Source organism: Rhinatrema bivittatum, chromosome 5 (genome assembly GCF_901001135.1).
Source record: "Rhinatrema bivittatum chromosome 5, aRhiBiv1.1, whole genome shotgun sequence".
In the NCBI taxonomy this organism is placed as follows: Eukaryota; Metazoa; Chordata; class Amphibia; order Gymnophiona; family Rhinatrematidae; genus Rhinatrema; species Rhinatrema bivittatum.
Window position 1 is genome coordinate 321669752 of NC_042619.1, and position 21673 is coordinate 321691424.

A 21673-nucleotide genomic window follows, 5' to 3' on the forward strand; every position below is an offset into this window, starting at 1 on the left:
GAGACGACTGAGGGGGGATATGATAGAGGTGTTTAAAATCATGAGAGGTCTAGAACGGGTAGATGTGAATCAGTTATTTACTCTTTCGGATAGTAGAAAGACTAGGGGGCACTCCATGAAGTTAGCATGGGGCACATTTAAAACTAATCGGAGAAAGTTCTTTTTTACTCAACACACAATTAAACTCTGGAATTTGTTGCCAGAGAATGTGGTTAGTGCAGTTAGTATAGCTGTGTTTAAAAAAGGATTGGATAAGTTCTTGGAGGAGAAGTCCATTACCTGCTATTAAGTTCACTTAGAGAATTGCCACTGCCATTAGTAATGGTTACATGGAATAGACTTAGTTTTTGGGTACTTGCCAGGTTCTTATGGCCTCGGTTGGCCACTGTTGGAAACAGGATGCTGGGCTTGATGGACCCTTGGTCTGACCCAGTATGGCATTTTCTTATGTTCTTAAGTTCTTTTGGCCCAATGCAATCTTTCTATTCTACTAGACATGTCAACTAACTCCAAGTAACTGGGGGCAGTTTACAATGTCCTTGTCCTTGATTCACATCTCCAATAATTTTGAAATCTATAGCCCTTTTACTTTGAAATGACAAAGTAGAAAATATGTGAACATCACATGAGCCAAAAAGTGCGAAGAATATATTCTTAGCCAATTGTTGTAGTAATTCAGCCAGTTATTTTATTTATAAAAATGTGTATACTGTCTCAGTGGAATTTCCAACGCGGTTTATAATGCACAATATATAACAACCAGAAAAATACGTCAATCAAAGCAATATCAATCTTATGACCGTCGGCAGTGGCCGCGCGCGGCAAGCTTAACTCACATCATGTCATGCTTGGTTCTCTAATCCTGGTACTCTCGCGGCGGTGGCCAGCCGCTTTCGCTGTGTTCCTCCTGGCTCCCTGCACTCCACGTGGCGGCTGGGACGCCGCCGACCGGCGTTCTGATTCCGGGCCTCTCTAGGCATGCACGCGCGCCATCTGTTCACCCTTTAAAGGGCCAATGGCGGGAACTGCAGGGTCGTTCCAGGCTGATGATATCACTGGCCTGGAGTAAAGCTTCACCTCCAGCCACCACTAACCGACTTGGCAATGAGTTCCTTGGCTCCTTCTTTGTGCCAGTTCCTGTTCCACAGACCAGTTGTTCCTGCCTTTGGATCTCTGTGTTTCTCCTTCCGGGTTCCTGCCTCTGCACTTCCCGCTCCGCGGGTCCTCGCTCAACGCTATTTGACCTGGACCTTCAGCGCTTCCCGCTCCTCGGGGCCAGGCTCAGCGCCACGTCATCCGGACACTCTCTCAACGCTTCCCTCTCCGTGGGCCCTGGCTCAGCGCTACTTCACCTGGACTTCGTCTCAGCGCTTCCCGCTCCTCGGGGCCAAACTCAGTGCAACTCCACCCGGACTCTCTTTCAGTGCTTCCTGCTTCTTGGGGCCAGGCTCAGCGCCATCTAAATTGTGAGTCCCTTCCGCAGTGTTCTCTGCTCCTTGTGATCCCCACGGCACTTCTCCCTGTGGATTTCTACAGTGCCTGTTCTCTTCAAGATTGGATTCAGTGCAGTACTCCAATAGACTGTGTCTCGGCGTCCTGTTCCTTGGGACACTCCCCTGCGCTGTTACTTTCTGGACATCAGCTTCAGCGGGTTGCCCGCTCTAGTCCTTACTCAGCATTCAACAGTTCGTGTCTCTGCACCTGCACCTCCTCATCCCGAGGCCACTCTCACGTGGTCCTGCTGTACTCCTTTCAGAGCAGTAGTGGCCTTACACTCCTTTATACTCTTTCTCCTCCTCCCTCCGAGAGTGCTCCTGTCTCGAACTGTGCCTTTCCTCTCTGACCCTCTCTGCACCCACTCGCCTACCCTCTCCGGGACCCAGGGCCGGCGGAAGCACTAGGCGAACTAGGCGGTCGCCTAGGGCGCCAGCTTCCCGGGGGCGGCACTGCCCCGGTAAAATTAAGAGAGCCGCGCTTTCAAGCATGTGAGTCCTTTGCTGTCAGCCCGGGCGGAACGCGGCAGGACAGCTGGAGTCAGCGGCACCGGGCGTGCTCTCTTCTCCCCCCCCCCCGCGGTCCGGAGGAGGAAGTGGAGAGCATCGGGTGTCTGCGCGGGAAGAAGAGACCAGCGCCTCAATGTTTGATAGAAAAATCCCTTTAGACACTCTGCATCTGGTCCCCCCCAAACCTACTCCCTCAGCCAGACAATAATGTCCCCAAAAGTGACAAGACAATTCTAAAAATCTTTCAGGGAAGAGAAATGACAGGAAGCGGAAAGCTCTGCTCTGGCATCAGGCCCAGCACAACCAAGTGTCCATGCATTTGCACAGGGCAGCACACCGGGGGGGGGGGGGGGGGGGGGGGGGGGGAGGTGGCGAGCCAGCAGGAGAGGCCGCAGGGCCACTGGCAGAGGTTGCAAGCCGCTGGCAGCTGTCGGAGAGGCCATGAGCTGTACGTGCACATGGCGCACACACAGCTTCTGCTCTGCCCCCACCCCCTCCCCGAATCAGGAAGGCCTGCGGGGCCATGGTGGAGCTCATCCTGCCACAGCCCAAAGACGTCAAGAGGTCCATGGGGCCAGGGGCAGATTGGCCCGTTGGGGCTTCGGGCTTGCCCCAACGGGCCAATCTGGCGAATCAGCTAGGTTGGTGTTGGTTGCAACTCATGGAGCTGCTGCAACCAATACCAGCCCTACAATAGCTCTTTTCAGGCAGCCGGAGCTTCCCCTGAGGCTCGTGGACTGCCTTCTAATGCTTACTGTGGCAGCAACGGCAGCATGGGCTGGCTTCCCGCTCTCCTTCCCCCTCTCCAACCAGCACCGTGGCAACATGAGTCAGTTGCCCGCTCTCTTCCCCAACCAGGATCGCCTCAGGCGCTCCTCCCCCTAAAGTAGCGCAGTGGCAGGAAGCACTCTTACAGCTTCTTCTCTGCATGTCTCTTCCTATGCCAGCGGGAGGCAGACAGCAGTTCTCTTGTACTGCTGTCTTCTGTCGGTCCCTCTTAATGCTCAGCCACCTTAAAAAAAAATTAGGTCCTTACCCCCTCCCCCCAAGCATCTGGGCCTTTCAGCCCTCCTCTTCCCACACTATGGGGCACCGCCAGAATTAACAACAGCAGCCTTGCCTGCATCCCTCCTGATCAGTGTAAGTGAAACCGTTTTTAAAAAAATGTATTCAGCGACCAAGGGGGTAAAAAAATGAGAGCGAATGCTAGTGAGTTAGAGAATGAGCTTGCATATGTGTACAAATTAGAAAGAACATATGAGAGTGTGCATGTATGTGAACTTGAGAGAGTGTGTGAGCAAGTGTCCATGTCTGTGTGCATGAGAGAGTGCATGCATGTGTATGTGAGCTTGAGAGAGTGAGATAGTGTTTATGTGTGTGGGGGAGAGTGTTTGTGTGCCTGTCAGATCCCATGTGTCACATATAGACTCTCACAAGCACACACACACACATATAATGTATCTGGGAGGGAGAGGAAGCCTGTGTATGTTAGAGAGAGGAAGAGTGTGAGAGAATGAATGTGTTATTGTCCGTGTGTGTGTGTAGGAAAGAAGTTAAAATTTGGGTGCCCCTACCTCCCCAATCCATGACAGTCTCAGGGTGACTGGATATCAGAAGATCATAGATATAGAGAGCAGGAGATTTTTTAATCCTTATTAGTTTTAATTATTGGGTGTAATTTGAAAATTCTGCTCTTTTGAAATATTTAATCTTTTTGGGGGGGAATAGAACATTTTTTAATTATTGGATTTTTTTGTTTATCAAATGAATTGAAATATTTTATTGCTATTTGGGAAATTTTATATGTTCTATTCATTAACTGATAGAAATATTTATTCTTTTTATGAATATGATTTTACTATTATGATTGTTTTATATTTCTTGACTTTATTTAATGTTTTTATGAAGAATGGTAATGTTTCTATTTTTCCATTGTTGCTCTGCATGTACAGACTGACTTGTTGTGGGTTCCAGTTCAGTTCTTCTCAGCATGTTTCTGTTTATACATTCTGATCTCTTTATTCTGTATTTGGTATGGGTCTGTATGATGAGTGAGAGTACGATGAGTTGATCAAATTTGCGGATGGCACAAAATTATACAGAGTAGTTAAATCACAAGCGGATTATGACGAATTGCAGGAAGATCTTGCGAGATTGGAATTATTGGGCATCCAAATGGCAGATGAAATTTAACGTGGACAAGTGCAAAGTGATGCCTTTAGGGAAAAATAACCCTTGCAGTAATTACACAATCAGGCCGATACAGTACAGTGTGCTCCAGTGGAGCGCACTGTTAACCCGCATTTCGACATGCGTTTTCGATGTGCTAGCTTTACCCCTTATTCAGTAAGGGGTAATAGTGCATAAAAAACGCGCATCCAACCCCCCCCCCCCCCCCCGAAACTAATAGCGCCCGCGACATGCAAATGTATGTTGATGGCCCTATTAGTTATTCCCGCGCGATTCAGTAAGTAAAATGTGCAGCCAAGCTGCACATTTTACTTTTAGAAATTAGCGCCTACCCAATTAGCGCATAGTTAAGCTATGGAATTCATTGCCAGAGGATGTGATTTCAGCACATAGTGTAACTGGGTTTAAAAAAAGTTTGGATAAGTTCCTAGAGGAAAAATCCATAAATTGCTATTACGGTAATTAATGAGCAACAGTAGCTTGTGATTTATCTAATGTTTGAGTACTTGCTATGCAATTGGACGGAGCGGCAACCTGGGGAGGCGGGTCAGTGGTGGCAGAGGATGGAAAGAGCATGCTCATACTCTCTTCCGGCGATGGCACTCTCTCCTTCTTCAGGCCCCTGGAAGAGGATTTGAGCTCATATCCTCTTACGGCGGCCAAAGAAACAGAGGGCCTCCCGAACTGCTGTGGGGGTGGGGTGGGGAGGGTGGTGCAGTACGTGTGGATAGCGTGGAGGCGGGGTGCGATGGCGGTGGCGGGACTCTATGCACAGGGCGGTGCAGAAGCTAGCGCCGGCCCTGTTGCCAGGTACTTGTCTTGAATTGGCCACTATTGGAAACAGGATGATGGACCCTTGGTCTGACCCAGTATGGCATATCTTATGTTCTTATGTGTTCTGCATATGTGATCGAGGTGAGGTATTTTGCTGGCATGTAATTTCTGTGTAGGGATCTATAAACAGCCTGGTTTCCTAATAAGGGTTTTATTGGTGTTCTAGGGCCTGGTGTAATATGTGCAGTGTTGCCTTTTCATAGATAAGGTTGTTAGGGTTGTTTTCTTAAGGGAAGTTTACTATATTGTAATGGTAATTCTGTTTATTCATGACTTTCTGAGGGCGAAGCTCACATCCAATACGCATTACAAAATGTCTAATTCCATAGGAGTTCCAAGTGTCTTTTTTGCAGAGTTTTCTGGTTGGCACCACAGCAGTGCATGTAAATATAATATGCACGTTGTAAGTGATATTTTTGTCTCAGCAGACTGCACTTTTTAATGTAAAATGTATTATAAATGCATAATTTAATTGTGTGTGTCTGTAAAGGATGTGGGGGGTGTATGGAGTGGCGTGTGTACAAGGCTATGGGTTGTGGGGTGGGGCGGGGGGGGACGGACGGACGTGTCAGGTTTTTAAAAATGTAGATTGCAGGACAGAGCTGGGCTTTATTTATTAGGCCCAGGACAGACACTGAATGAATCGGGGGTGGGGGGAGCAGCACAGTAATCTTTTGCAGAGGATAGCAAAAAAACTAGCACGGCCCTGTCTGAAATATTTGATTAATGTGTAAGGTCTATTCCACATATGTGCTAGACAATGGAGCTTTCACTGTACAATGTTTGAAATTTGTATTTTCCCTATTCTTTTTGAAAAGAAGCTGTGTTAAAAAGTATGTCAATTCACTGTTAGAAGTACTTCTATGGCTTTTAACCTGGATTAAAAAGCTCTGGCTCCTTTAAGAAAGATCTGAAAATGAAAAGTAACAATTGCTGGTCTAATAATTTGAAGATACAGAAGCAAGTTGTTCATGGGCTGGAACAACAGCAGAGGACATCTCGAGGAGATATAGAAGAGAAGGTGGCAGAAGGCAGCCGATGAGTATAACTAACCAGCATTGGCTACGTTCCATTTCCGGATCTTTCTCAAAGGGGGGCCACAGCTCATGTTAATCCAGTCTGAAAGCCACATAAGTACCTGTAAGACTTTCAGCAAGAAGTCTGTGAATTGACATACTTTTTTAACACAGCTTCTTTTAACAAAGGCCTGGATTTATCAAAATGCGATAGCAAAAGGGGCATATTTTATGCTAATAGACAGTTTATTGCAATTTGTGCTAATACCTATGTGAAGAGCTAAGTTAATGCAAATTGTGATAACTTTTTCATGCTTTGTGATAAGTGCCAGACCTGCATATAACTGCATGGGGACCATTGAGAGAGAGAGAGAGAGAGAGAGACTGAGAGAGAGAGAGAGAGAGACTGAGAGAGAGAGAGAGACTGACTAGCCAGGATGCCCTTGCCCTAGATATGTATTTATATCCCTATGGGAGGCCCACCTAGTAACTCGAGGTGAGGTTAGGTATTAGTGTAGGGAGTTAGGGGCCACTTTGACATTCAAAGTGAGACGTACGAACAGAACAGTGGTCTCTTGTGAAGATTTGATGACCTTCGGAGAGAGGAAACTCACCCAAAGATGAGATGTGTGCCATGTTCTCTCAACCTAGCTTGATGTTACCCAGGTAGAGAGTCCATCAAGCTAGGTGGAGAGAACATGGCACACATCTCATCTTTGAGTGAGTTTCCTCACTCCGAAGGTCATCAAATCTTCACAAGAGAGCACTGTTCTGTTCGTACGTCTCACTTTGAATGTCAAAGTGGCCCCTAACCCCCTACACTAATACCTAAACCTCACCTCAAGTTACTAGGTGGGCCTAATAGGGATACAAATACCAATCTAGGGAGAGGACATTATGGCTAGGCATTCTCTCTCTCTCTCTCTCTCTCTCTCTCTATTAAAGCTGTGCAATAGGACTTCACAAAATGGTAAGCCCACTCCTCCTCTTTTTTTGGATCTGCATCACCATACGATATGGTGCTTTCACATTAACGGGGCTTTTCGCATGCGATAAGCCCTTAACACATGCGAAAACGCCTTAGCACATTTTGATAAATGAGGGGGAAAGATAGAAAAATACAAATATCAGACAGTATTGTAAGTAAAAGCCTATTGTCTGGTATGCATGGGGAATAGATCTTGCAGGGTATTCAAATGTGCCAGTGCCCCCTGCTTCCTTTGGTTTCTCCTCCCTCCCCCTCCTATCCCTTGCAAGGAAGAGAAGGGGGAGGGGTTGATGCTAGAGAGGATATTAGACAGAGCACAGCAGAGAAAAAGTGACTTTGCTCCCTAACCTAATCCCTCCCTTTCCTCCTGTTTCCATGGTGGATTACATAATGAAAGTCTACCATAAAATCTTGAAAAACAGAAAATATATTTTTAGCTGCCTACTTTGTAGGTACTCACATATAACTACAGCTTGATGGAAAGGCATTTGTTTGACTAAAGATAAGAGTATATTGCGTTGCCTTTTATAATTAACAGACTCTGTAAGGCTGCTTCTTATATACAAGAAAAATGAAACAGACAAACTCTTTTAACATATTTAGCTCTCAACAGTGAGATGCATTAAATACCATCATAGTTGAGAATTCTCTCAGCAAATCACATCAATTGGTTTCTTATTTCCAGGCATGGATTTTTTGCACATTGCGATATCTTTTATTGGATCAGCACTGGAATTATTGAAAGATGATGTTATACATAACTGTACATCCCCCAACTTTAGATCATATACAGTATCCATGTTATAATCAATTTATAACCATCTACTTCAGTGTTTTGGTTTTTTTTCAGTCCCTGGTCAGCACTAAATATTAGGCCATACAGAGCTGGCCTTTGAACTCTATCCTTTGCTGGCTAGGAGCTAAAATGTAGAATATGTGGACTTTGAGGTCTGCAGCACCTTTGGGATGTAAAGCTTGACATGTTTTTACTTCTCCCAATTAAAGCCATGGATGACTGGGTTAATCACTTTTGCACACTGCACTGTAGGCCTTCTGTGGGTGATAGAAACACATGTGGGCAGAACTGACAGAAACAGGTTTTGGTGGGGATGGGCATGTGGTCTTCTGTTTCTTTGCATTTTATCACCGATCCTAATTCTTTAAGTCTCTAAGGAGAGTGAATGCTTTTTTTTTTTTTACACGTCTTGGTGGTGGTTGGCAGCCTGCTGTCGGACCTCCATAATTGTCACATTTTGCCTTTTCAAAACGGCAGGAAACCCAACAGGCTTGTCATAAGTCAGCTGAATAAACATCTTTTGGCAGTCAATGAATTCTTGAAGGGTAAGGAATGGAAGGATGGAAATGTGTTGGATCCGATCTGTTCAGAATTTGTTTGCCCATTGCTATTGTGCCTTTTAAAATAAACTTAATATGTCATACTCTGGAAACATCATAAGATTCTTCTCTATTTGCAAGCTTCAGCCAAATTCAATACTATAAAATAGACTTCCTCTATTTATAAATAGATTGGCAATTCCACAAGCACATAAGGCTGAATGGGCTAGTCAAATAGCATTTTTGTTCAAGTTTTAGAATATTAAAATTAAGCAGAGCAGAATTACTAACATAATATAGTAGTGACGGCAGAAAAAGACCAAATGGTCCAAGTCTGCCCAGCAAGTTTCTCCTGGTAGTAACTGCTGCTCTGTGCAGTATACCCAATATTTAAAGGTGATAAGGGTACTAATATTTAAAAGGAAGATAAGGGTACTAATATTTAAAAGGAAGATAATCTTATGCCTATGACTCTGATTCAAACCGAGGTTGCTGCGACCACAATGCAGAGTACTAACTACTACATGATCGTAGCCAGCTGCTTTGGAAAATTTATAACAGCAAATGGGGGCATATTGGTTTCAATTTTATTAGCCATGCCAGTTTTTATTTCTTCTGTTATTAATTCCAGGATCTTCCGTTATTTCAAGATCATTCTCATCCTCACTCCTGTACTGTAAAGTAATGGGGAGTGAGGCAGGGGGAGTCCAAAGGTTCTGCTGGAAACGGGGGTGTGCCAATGATTTGACACTGAAATTGAAACTGGCAAATTTCAGCCTATTACAGTTTTGATGGATAATGTGGGTTTTCTTGACATCCACTGAGAAAATCCATCAAACGTTTCCTCAGGGTAGTGGGAAAATCTGACATAAATCTGACAAAAGAACATTCAATATGGATTCAGCGATTTGCGAAATAATACGGTTAATATGCTATGGCTCTGCATTGGATTTTCTGCGGTCCCTCTGATTCACTATGGAATTTGTTTCAAATCAGGGATCCCCAAACTGTGGGTTGGGACCCCAAATGGGGTCACAAGTGCCTCGATGGCAGTGCTCACGAGGCACCAGAAGCAGCAGAATGAGTAGTGGAAGGCAACAATTGTCATCCACCTTTGGCCCATGTCCCAAAAGAAAATGCTGCTGCTGTCCCTGCCTGGAGGATGTTTGGAAGAGGGGCTATTTGAAGGGAGGGATTTGAGGATTTGATAAGGTGGTGAGGGATTGGCTGTGGAGGGTGAGATGAGGGAATGACAGAAGATCAACTGCAGGATATCGGAGGAACTGGAGGATGAGAGATGGGGTGATAGAGGATAACAGTGGATTAGTTGGGTTTTAAAAGAAGGTCTTGGGGAGAAACGATCAGCTGAGAGATGCGAAAAGGGCTGGAAGGGATGGGTGAGATTTGAGAGCATATGCTAGAGAAGAGGCAGAAAAGAGAGATCCTTTGGAGAGGAGAAGGTTAAGAGAGAAGGACTAGAGGAGATGAGGATCAGCTGGAATGTGGAGAGGGTGAGAAGGAGTGATGACTGGAGGGGGAATTTGTTTAGATGTCCTCTGGTATCATATGAATTTTGAAGTGCTAAAATGGGTTCACATTGACTAAATGTTTGGGAGCTCCTGTTTCAAATGGTAATTTTCTTTAGAAGAAGTTAGTTGAGTCTTTTTGATGAATCTTTAACATTTTCTGGCTTCCTCAAATTATTTTTGCAAACCTATTTTTTAAAAAGTTCACCAATCCCTATGTAAATACCTCATGCAGCACCTATGATTTTTTTTCTACCTTAATCTCCATCCTGTCAGTCTTCTGGTCAGAATGCTATGAACTAGGATCTCACAAGGAAACTACGTCAAACGTTCCACTCTCTGTCTGCCACACCTGAAAGTTCCTTTGGAACCCTCTTTGTTCAAACTACTATACATGAAGTCACCCAGAGGGTGTCACCGGAGAACAAAACCTTCACACCCTCCCATGCACTTTGGAGCTTTGAGTATTGTTTCTGTTGTGCCCCCATCACTGAGTGACTCAGAGAATGGGAACAAGCTGACGACTCAAATTTAAATCTCTTGCTTAGCTACACGGTGCACTCATAGAAAATAACTTAAAATCCAACAGCTTGAACAACATATTGCTGTCTTTGCTCTTAAACGTAAAATTATTTTAATCTGTATTCAACTTGTCAGAAGTAGGAAACATGCATTCTATTGCAGGGGAGCTTGCCCCCCCACTCCCAAGCTAGTTGGGTTTTCAGGATATCCTTAATGAATATACATGAGACATGTTTGCAAATACATTTTATGCATATTCATTAGAGATATCCTGAAAACCCAATTGGCTGGGGGGCCCCCAAGGACCAATTTGAGCATCTATTGTACAAATCCATCGTTATAGAATAAATTATCACAGGAACCATACAGGTACAGATTTCTTAGGTTTTTGAAAGCTTTTTAAGGTATATTTATTTTCTCAAGCTTTTAAATACATTTTAATAACTTCATTGTCAATAATTTTTTTATTTACCCTTCATAAGAACATACATAAGAACATAAAATGCCATACTGGGTCAGACCAACGGTCCATCAAGCCCAGCATCCTGTTTCCAACAGTGGCCAATCCAGGCCATAAGAACCTGGCAAGTACCCAAAAACTAAGTCTATTCCATGTTACCATTGCTAATGGCAGTGGCTATTCTCTAAGTGAACTTAATAGCAGGTAATGGACTTCTCCTCCAAGAACTTATCCAATCCTTTTTTAAACACAGCTATACTAACTGCACTAACCACATCCTCTGGCAACAAATTCCAGAGTTTAATTGTGCGTTGAGTAAAAAAGAACTTTCTCCGATTAGTTTTAAATGTGCCCATGCTAACTTCATGGAATGCCCCCTAGTCTTTCTACTATTCGAAAGAGTAAATAACCGATTCACATCTACCCATTCTTTATTTTAATTCAATCTTATTTTCGGTTTAATACTTAGTAATGTTGATTATTATTTTAATGTTTTAGTTATTATTTAATATGTATGTTGCGCTGGAGGTGGACCCTTGGCCTGGTGCAGGATTGATATGGCCCTCTGGTTGAACCCAGAGAGCGCCTGCCACCAGGAGGCGGAGCGCACGAGGAGAGAGAGGCTAGCTGGAGCTTCACAAATAACAGTCCGGGTTTCCGCAGGTTGAGCCCTTGGGTACCTGGACCGCTTGGACTTAGGTGGGCCTCAGATGGTCTCCCAGAGAGGTAGCAGAGGGGTGTACCCACCACGAGCAAGGGTGCGTGGCTGATGCAGAGAGGATAGGCCAGACCCGAACTGGAAGCTCCGGAGACCTCAGGGAGGTAACAGTTCAGGAAGGTTCTCCGGGCGAGGCAGGCAGAGCCTGCGGGTCTAGTCAGGTGAAGGCTGCAGATGGATTCCAAGCAGGTTGGTCTGGTAGCCACAGTAGGCCAGAAGAGAGTGTCCGAGTGAAGCGCAAGGGTCAGAGCCAGAGTACCAGTCCAGAAGTGGTCAGCCAAAGCAGGGGTCAAATACCAAGGTCAGTCCGAGCATAGTCAAGGCAAGAGTGGGTCAGTTCCAGTCAGCAGACGAAGAGAATGGTCAGGCAGGCAGTGGTCTGTACCAGAGAACAGTCCGAGGAGGTACTACCTGAGTACGGATACGGGAACACATGGAGACTCAGGAACAAGGAGACGCTGGAACAAGGAGACACTTGGAACACATGATAGGCAAGCTTACTACACCACGGTGTCGACCCGATTGCCAAGGTGAGGTCCTGGGGACAGGGCCTCACTATATATAGGGTTCTCAAGTGATGTCATCAGTGACCCCATTGGTATTCCCTTGCTTGGCCCTTTAAATCAGAGCACGTCGGCCGTGCGCGCGCCTAGGGGTGAGGCCGAGGCGGCCGAAGACGCGGAGCCCCAAAGGGAGCTCCACTGCGAGGCCTAAGGCATGGAGGAAGCCGGAGAGGGCCGTGTGAGCGACGGGGACGGCGGGAGCTGGCAGCAGTGGCGAGACTGGAGCTAGTTGAGGGCAGCGCGAGGTGAGCAGGCCCGGTTGTGGCACCCACGCGGCTGGGATGCGGAACAATGTATTGATGGATTGTATGTATATAGATTGTGTATATAAATATGCACTTCATCTAGAGAGCTATTTTCGCTTATGGAGGAGTAAATAAATCAATAAATATAAGAAAAATAAAATAATCTGGTTAAAAATGCAGCATTTGTCAGATTTCAGAAGTAACATGACTAGTTATGATCTATGAAAGGGGACCCTAATATTTCCAATACTAGCATCTGAAAATATTTATAAGCCCAATAAAAGGATCATTAGCTACATTATTGTTTTTTTTTTTAACAAATTTCATTTTTGGAAGGCTAATTCGGTATTCCTTGTCTACTCTCTGTGTACATTAGAGACTCTCTGTGCAAGGCAAAATAGGAAGGGCAAAGAGCTGGGTAATTTTAAAAGGAGTTGTACATGTAAATGTAACATCATATCAATTTTAAAAAGCCATTTATGAGCATAAAGGTATGCGTCCATATGCATGCGGTTCCTGGTGCGCGCACATGGATGTGATCATTTTATAACATGCACGCATCGGCGCATGCATGTTATAAAATGTGATGTCGGTGCGCACATGTGCGCCGGATTTTAACATCCATGCGCGCATGTGCTAGCGGTCTGCACCTTGAGCGCGGGGGTGTGTGTGTGTGTGTGTATGTGTATTTTTTCATTTATGCGTGGCAACGTTATTTGAGGTTTTCCTAGTTCCCTCCCAGTTTGCTCCAATAAAGGGGCGGACTGGGAGGGAAAGTACCTAACCCTATCCTTCCTCCCTCTTCCCCTCTCCTCCCCAACCCCTAAACCTATCCTATCCCTAAATTTTCATTGTAATACTTACCGCTTCTCCGGAGCAGAAGTATCTTCCATGCGTTGGCTGGCTGCTGGGGCATGCTTCCCCTGGGACAGTGTCAAATGGCGCTGTCCCGGCCCACCCGGCACTTCAGCGCATATCAGGGGATACACGCATGGCTGGGCACTTTAGAAAATGCGTGCAGTGTGCTCAGGGTCCGGGCATGCATGTAACCCTTGACATTTACTTACACAGGTCTTTTAAAATTGGCCTGAAAGTGCACTTACATGTGAGTATGCTATGGACAATTTAATGTATAAATACAAAAATTAAAGAATCCCCAAATGTCAGGAAACAAAACGATAAGGACTATAAAGAGATATTCCTGAAGAAAATGGAGGGTGGGAGACTCACTGAGACCTCATATGTGATATGCCCAATATTTAGGCTTGATGAGAGCTTATAGTGGCATAAGCTTCTCTATGGTATAATCATAGGTCTCAATGAGCTAGATTTAGCGGGACGCTTATGGAAACGGCTGCCCCAATGCACTAATAATCTCCAGAGTGCTGAAAAAGTTGTACTTAACTTGCAACTTCGAAATCCGATGTCACGTAGACAAAAGCTGGTGATGAAGATGGTAAGATGGTAAAGTCCGACTTCTTTCCGACACGACGTGTTTCGGAGGGGAAACCTCCTTCCTCAGGGGGTCGGATACCGCTATTCCCTGCTTCAGTCTCTTGCCGAAAACACTTGACTTGTATGCGATGCACTGACTTAAATGCTGTTCTGTGCGGCGTCTCTATTATGCTCTTAACAGGATGCTGAAGTCAATCGCTGTGCTTTGGATGCACTATCGGCCGATAGTGACGTAATAGAGACGCCGCACAGAACAGCATTTAAGTCAGTGCATCGCATACAAGTCAAGTGTTTTCGGCAAGAGACTGAAGCAGGGAATAGCGGTATCCGACCCCCTGAGGAAGGAGGTTTCCCCTCCGAAACACGTCGTGTCGGAAAGAAGTCGGACTTTACCATCTTACCATCTTCATCACCAGCTTTTGTCTACGTGACATCGGATTTCGAAGTTGCAAGTTAAGTACAACTTTTTCAGCACTCTGGAGATTATTAGTGCATTGGGGCAGCCGTTTCCATAAGCGTCCCGCTAAATCTAGCTCATTGAGACCTATGATTATACCATAGAGAAGCTTATGCCACTATAAGCTCTCATCAAGCCTAAATATTGGGCATATCACATATGAGGTCTCAGTGAGTCTCCCACCCTCCATTTTCTTCAGGAATATCTCTTTATAGTCCTTATGGACAATTTAATGGCATATATCGTAGCAATTTTCACAAGCCCACTTACACGGGTAAAGTGCATTTACATTTGTAAAACCCAATTTTAAGTGTGTAACTGCTTTTGAAAATCGGGCCCTTAGAAAGCAGTTGTTACTAGACTAATCTAAGCAGTCTTTTATGTGCCTTGCTGATGGTATGACTTGAGTGGACTTTGAGATCTGGCATGGCACAGATCTTTCACAGAGTGTCTGTGACCTATTTTCTCAGCCATTCACCTGCATTTGAGACTTGAGAGCTGTCAATGAGACTCTTCAGCATTCCAGGTACACATCTGATCACTAGGGAAGTGTCGATGCCTCCCCAGTTCATATTCATTGAGTAAGTTTCAGACTGTACTGAATGACTAATCTCTTTCCTACTTCAAGCAAACTTTAGCAAAGTGTGAACACAACTATTTCCAGTTAGACTACCACCTAGAAAACCTCAAAACAATTCCAAGAATATTTTATTTTCCTAGCATTGATGAAAAGTAATATCCAGAAACCCAATTTTCAGATTCTTTTTAAAACTGTTGAATTCACACAGAACTGACATGAGCTAATTGGCAGTTTCATGTAATATGTATCCTGGTATTTTGTGGCCTAAAATGATTGTGCTGGGTAATCATTAGAGAACAAAAACTTACATTTGCCTCAAACTGTGCTATGCCTCCGAAAACATGTCAAATTTATAATCTGCCTGTGTCAAAACTGTCATTATGCTCAAAACAGATCAATCCTTGGATATTAATTGCAGCTGAGAAGAACATTCTACTTTACTTTTCATAATTGTGTGATTGCTGATGAATGACTGTCTTCATAGTAATGCTTCTTTTGAGAGTTTCTATGCCTGCAGTTATATGATATTCTGTAAAGATCACTAGCCTGAAATTGTAATTTCATAGTATTTACTCTAGTTCAAATGAATAGCAATCTGTGTATACTCCAATATTTTCTACTCAGCATGAATGTATGCTTGATAGTAGGGTTCAATATGTTTAACGTGAAATCTTTAACTACTGCTGCATTAAAGTGATCTACATTACAATTAAATGAATTGCTTTATACAATTTGGCATATTAGCCGCCTTTTTCTATTTTTAGCTTGTTCACATACATTAATGTTGAAATTTACATGTTCATATTCATTTTAGTATGTATTAGTAACATTCTTTAATTAACAGGCCCTTAGATTGTTGCAGTTCTTGTGAATACTCTAAAGATTGACGATGGCAATGACAGTTGTTTTAGGGACCATTTTATTAGGAGTTACAAATCTGAAGGCCTTAACACTATAACTAGAACCATATGATATGATGGCCGATAAAGCCCATCTAGTCTGCCCAGTTGATCTCTGGCTTTCCCCTCGCAATGGAGGCAAGATTTAATGGAGCTGTGCATGTAAAAGTAGCCTATATCGTACAAAAGCACATTTATGCACATAAACCTTTTGACGATTTAGCCCTAAGGAATGAATTTTCAAAGGATTTATGTGTGAAAAAGCAGCAATTTCACTGGTAAAACAAATTTCTGGGAACATTTTGTTTCCTCCACAACCTTTGGTGAAACAAGTAGATTTTAACAAGCTGAACACAAATATGCATTTATTATGTCTGTATTAATTACCGTTTGCCAGAAAATTGTGATATACATTAAGCATTAGAGATGTGAATCATGTGCCCGATCGTCTTAACGATCGGGTTCGGCTGGAGGGAGAAAAAAATCTGATCGGTGGAGATGTGAATCAGAATCGGTTCCAATTCACATCGTTAATTTTTTTTTAGTGAGGCTCGATCCTATAAAATTGACCCCTTACCTTCCCCCACCCTCCCGAACCCCCCCAAAACTTTTTACGAGTACCTGGTGGTCCAGTGGGGGCGCGGGGACCGATCTCCCGCTCTCGGGCCATCGGCGCCATTTTGGCTGTCACTCAAAAATGGCGCCGATGGCTCGATAAAAAAAAAACCCCACCCGACCCTTTAAAAATGACCCCTTAGCTTCCCCCACCCTCCCGATCCCCCAAAACATTTTAAAATTACCTGGTGGTCCAGTGGTGGTCCCGGGAGCAATCTCCCGTTCTCGGGCCGTCGGCTGCCACTCATAAAGATGGCGCCGATGGCCCTTTGCCCTTACCATGTGACAGGGTATCCGTGCCATTGGCTGGCCCCTGTCACATGGTAGGAGCATTGGATGGCCGGTGCCATCTTTACGATGGCGGCGGCCAGGGTGGTGCTCTTCACCCTGGAAGCTGGTACTCCCCCGGGAGGAGCCCGTAGGAGCCCAACTGCTGGGACTTAGGCGGCTTCACCCGTAGAAGCCGAAGCCCCCCCCGGGAGGAGCCTGTAGGGGCCCGACCGCTGGGACTTAGGCGAGTTGATGATCAGGACTGGGAACTAGAACCAGACTAGGACAGTAGAAAGTACTGTAATAGGGCTCGGGTTCTGGAACCAGGCAGGAACTGTAGCAGGGATCGGGTACTGGAAACAGGCAGGAACTGTAGCAGGACTCGGGTACTGGAACCAGGCAGGAACTGTAGCAGGTAAGCAGGAACCAAGCAGGTACTGTGGCAGGCAAGCAGAAACCAAGCAGGTACTGTAGCAGGCAGGCAGGAACCAAGCAGGTACTGTAGCAGGCAAGCAGGAACCAAGCGAATAGCAAGGCAGCTCACTCCGGGGCACAACGCAACAGGGAACCGGGAGGTAAACCCGTTGCAAGGTAAAGACTGAATGTCCGCAGCCGGCGCGAAATGGCCTAGAAAAGCATCCAAGTGGCGCGCGTGCGCCCCTAGAAGCATCCATGGGAAGCTTCCCAGCGGCGCGACCCCTGTGGGGATGCCGCTGAACAGGGCGCAAACCAGGCCTCCAGAAGCGGGAGTAGGTCCAGGAGCACGGAGGTAAGGGTCTGGTCGCGGCGCTCGCGACCAGAACCGCAACATGCACCTCAAGTATTCAATGTGGTTCAGCAGTAGCTGCATGTTCTCATACGTTTCTTTATATGAACGGCATGTCCGACAGGTATTGATGGGTAGGGGTGTGCATTCGTTTTCGCCGTTTTGGCGATCCGCAACGTATACTGCACTATTCGTAGTATTCGTGGGGAAGCGAAACGTATAGCGATTCCCCACGAATACATGAATATTCGCCGAATTATACGGCCACCTAAATAAAAATTTAAACAACCCCCCACCCTCCTGAACCCCTCCAAGACTTACCAAAACTCCCTGGTGGTCCAGCAAAGGCGATCTGCTGCCAGTATTCAAAATGGCGCCAATCGCCTTTGCCCTCACTATGTCACAGGGGCCGACCGTCGGTACCTGTGACATAGTGAGGGCAAAGGCGATCGGCGCCATTTTGAGTCCTGGCATCGGACGACTGGCGTGCAGGAAGTCGCTCCCAGACCCCCGCTGGACTTTTGGCAAGTCTTGTGGGGGTCAGGAGGCCCTCCCAAGCTGGCCAAAAGTCCCTGGGGGTCCAATGGGGGTCCTGGAGCGACCTCCTGCACTCCGGCCGTCCGATGCCAGGACTCAAAATGGCGCCGATAGCCTTTGCCCATACTATGTCACAGGAGCTGCTGGTGCCATTGGTCAGCACCTGTCACATGGTAGGAGCACAAGATGGCGCCGATGGCCATGTGACAGGGGCTGACCAATGGCATCGGTAGCCCCTGTGACAAAGGCTATCGGCGCCATGATGAACCCGGCACCGAGGGTGTGAGTGCAGGGGATGGCTGCCAGACCCCCCGCTGGACCACCAGGGAGTTTTGGTAAGTCTTGGGGGGGTCAGGAGGGTGGGGGGTTGTAGTTAATTTTAATTTTAGCTGGGACACGAATATAAATCGCCGTATTAATGCATTGGGGCGCCATATGGCCGAATGCAACGCATTTGCTCCCCGTCAAATCCGAATCACAAATGCAACATATGGCTTCCCTCTGCACATCCCTATTGATGGGTAGATATTGCCGTTGTGCACAAAACAGCCTTCAAACTTAAGATTGATGAATCAATAAACAGTTGCCATTCTGTTGGGTCGCGGTCACATCCGAGAGCACAAAACAATCCATTGATGTCACAGCAAAAAGTCAGACTGTCTACTTGGTTGAAATATTTTGTCAAATCTTCATGACGGCTATGAAATACTGAAATTTTTGTATCAGATGACAAAAGATTCCATCCTTGCAGCCTTGACCCAAGCAGCTCCACCTGACTCTTCGATAAAGTCAAATCTCTGACCAGATTGTTCAGCTCTAACTGAGATATTAAATGAGGATCGCTGGATGTTGATGGCACAAAGTCAGGATCAGCCGCAGCTTCCATCTGCAATGGCTCACCATCATCGCCTACCTCGTCATCAAGTGTCCACACCTCTGGTGGTTTTGGAACAGGAAGACTGTCATGCGGCACTGGTCTCATTGCCGATGCAAGGTTAGGGTACTCAATAAACTTCCTGTTCTTTGAGTATCCTGACACATTCGTCATACAGAAGTAACAGTCAGTTATATGATCTTTCTGTTCCCTCCATATTATTGGGATGGCAAACGGCATGGATGGTCGCACACCTTTCAGTCAAGCTCGTAGGCTACTGGCGCAAGATGCGCAACATATATGAGGAGCCCATGCTCTGTCCTGGTCACCAATTTTGCACCCAAAGTATAACTCATATGCCTTCTTAATGAGTACAGTCATACTCCTTTTCTGTGCTTTCAGAGTAAACTCAACACAGATGTAACAAAACATGTCACAGCTATTATGACATTTGCGGACATTTCATAAAGCATATGAAATTAAATGCACAAGCTTTAAACTCAACAGTTTTAGCGATACGATTTGCTCATTCACACAGACGTTACATAGGACAGTGATCCCCAACCTTTTTTGCACCAGGGACCGGCTTCAAGCAAGACCATTTTTCCATGGCAGGGTGGAGTGGGGTGGGGCAGGGGCGGGGCTTTGGTCATATGGGGGCGGGGTTATGGATAGGGCTGGATTTTAGTGTATACTTATTTAATTATGACATTTATAAATCCTGCACCTCCAGTTCTCTAACTCTGTGCATCCACTGAAATTCCCCCAATGGAGCTTGGATGTTTCCCTTACAGCTCATCATACTAAAAGATATTTTCAAATTCTGGTGTCACCTCACAGTAACAGCAGCATAAACACCTTCCATTGCCAGACACATTGTGAACTAACACAAAACCCCACAAAAAAAGACACTCAAAATCTATACTGCAATCCCATCTTAACATAACAGTAATAACACCAAGGACTCAAACAACAGAACCCCTACCTGTGAATAAGCAAGGGTAAATATTACACTAGGTCCTAGGATAACAATACACCACCTACTGAGGAAACAAAACAAACCCGATTGCTATAGATCCCTATGCTAGCAGAATCTCTCATCATGGTCACACACACAGAGCAGAGACAGACCCTCACCAAATACAGAATACAAAATAAAGGAGCACAAATTAGAAAAAACTGAAATGGAAACCCCAAGAAGCCAGACTCTGTGTATTAACAATGGAAAAACAGAACCACCATTCCTCATAAAACAAATAAAATCAAGAAACATAAAGCATCAGTTATAATAGTAAAACCATACTAATAAAAGAATACTTTAAAACTACTGATAAATGGAATTTCTATTAATTAAAATCATATACATTTTTTACAATTTCCCAAACACCAATAAAATATTTAAAAACAGCACATATATCAAATAACACCCAATAATTAAAACTAATAAGGATTTTAAAAAGCTCCTGCTGTCCATACATAGGAGCTCTTGATTTCCAGTCACCCTGATATTGTCGAGGATTAGGAGGAACAGTGAGCAGGAGCAGCCTTGGCTGGGCATGAACGGCTATAAACAGGAGAGAGAAAGAGAGTGCAAGATAGATAGAGGAGGCATCGGGAATGTAAGCCTGCACAAGGAGGCTGCTGCTTATGCATTCCGGGAGGAGGGAGAGCTTGAGTGTGTGTGTGAAACCATGCTTGTCTGTGTGTACCATTGCAATTGGACCTCCTCCTTCCCGCCTCTGCGGTCCAAACACAACTTCCTCTCCCAGCTCTGGGGGAGGGTGGGGGAAGAAGGAGGTGCAGTTATCAAAAGTCCTGCTGGTGCTCAGTTTACTCTACTGCTCAAATGTGAATGAGTGCTTGTCTCTCTCTGTGTGTGAGTATATGTGAAAGTATATGTGTGTGTGTGGGTGGGTGACTGCCTACCTGGGAAAATGGGTGATTGCTTGTGTGTGTGTTGGAGGGGGGTGAGAGCTTGTGTGTGTGTCAGAGGGGGGTGAGAGGCTATGTGTGTAAATGAGAGGCTGTGTGGGTGTGGGAGACCTTGTGTGTGTCGTGGAAGGGTAGAAGCCTGTGTATGTCGGGAGGGGCGGTGGCGAGAGCCTGTGTGTGGATGTGTAACTGCTTGGGTGTGGGTGGGTGAATGAATTGGTGCCTTCTTGGGGTCTGTCTGTGTGAGAATGGGTACCTGCCTCTGTGTGTGTGTGTATGTGTGTGAAAATGAATTGGTACCTACCTGGAGGACTGTGTGTATGTATATATGAGAATGAATTGATGTCTGGGGTCTATATATGTGTGTGTTTGTGAGAGAGAATGAAGCTGTGCATGCCTGGGATGTGGAGGGAGCAGTGTGAGAATGAATGGGAGCTTGCCTGGGTGTGTGTGTGAATGTGAGGGAGCCAGTGAGAGTGAGAGCATGTATGTATTTGAAAGAATTCGGGGGGAATAAGAGCTTGTGTGTGTGTGTGGGGGGGGGGGAGAGAGAGAGAGAGAGGGTTTTAGAGTCTGAGAGTATCTGAGAGAGAGAGAGAGGTTGTGGGTGCGTATAAGAGTATGTATGTGGGTGTATGTGACAGGATATGTGTGAGAGAGAATGTATTGTGAGTATGTGTGAGAAAGAGGATAAATTTTGTGCACTTCTTCCAATCCACAACAATTTTAGGGTGACTGGAAATCAAAAGATATTAGGTATGGAGAGTGGGGAATTTTTTAAAATTTTATTAGATTTAATTAATGAATGTTTTTTTGTGTCTTGTTTTGAAATATATATTTTTTTCAGAACATTTAAAAAAAAATTTGATGTCCTGTTCATCAGCCATT

The 21673-nt window shown here is 45.2% G+C and overlaps 1 protein-coding gene across 1 annotated transcript in view; it reads left to right on the forward strand.

The window, feature by feature from the left end:
• Positions 1-21673, forward strand: part of ANOS1 (anosmin 1) — a 464829-nt gene that overhangs the window by 64514 nt on the left and 378642 nt on the right. The window lies entirely within an intron of this gene.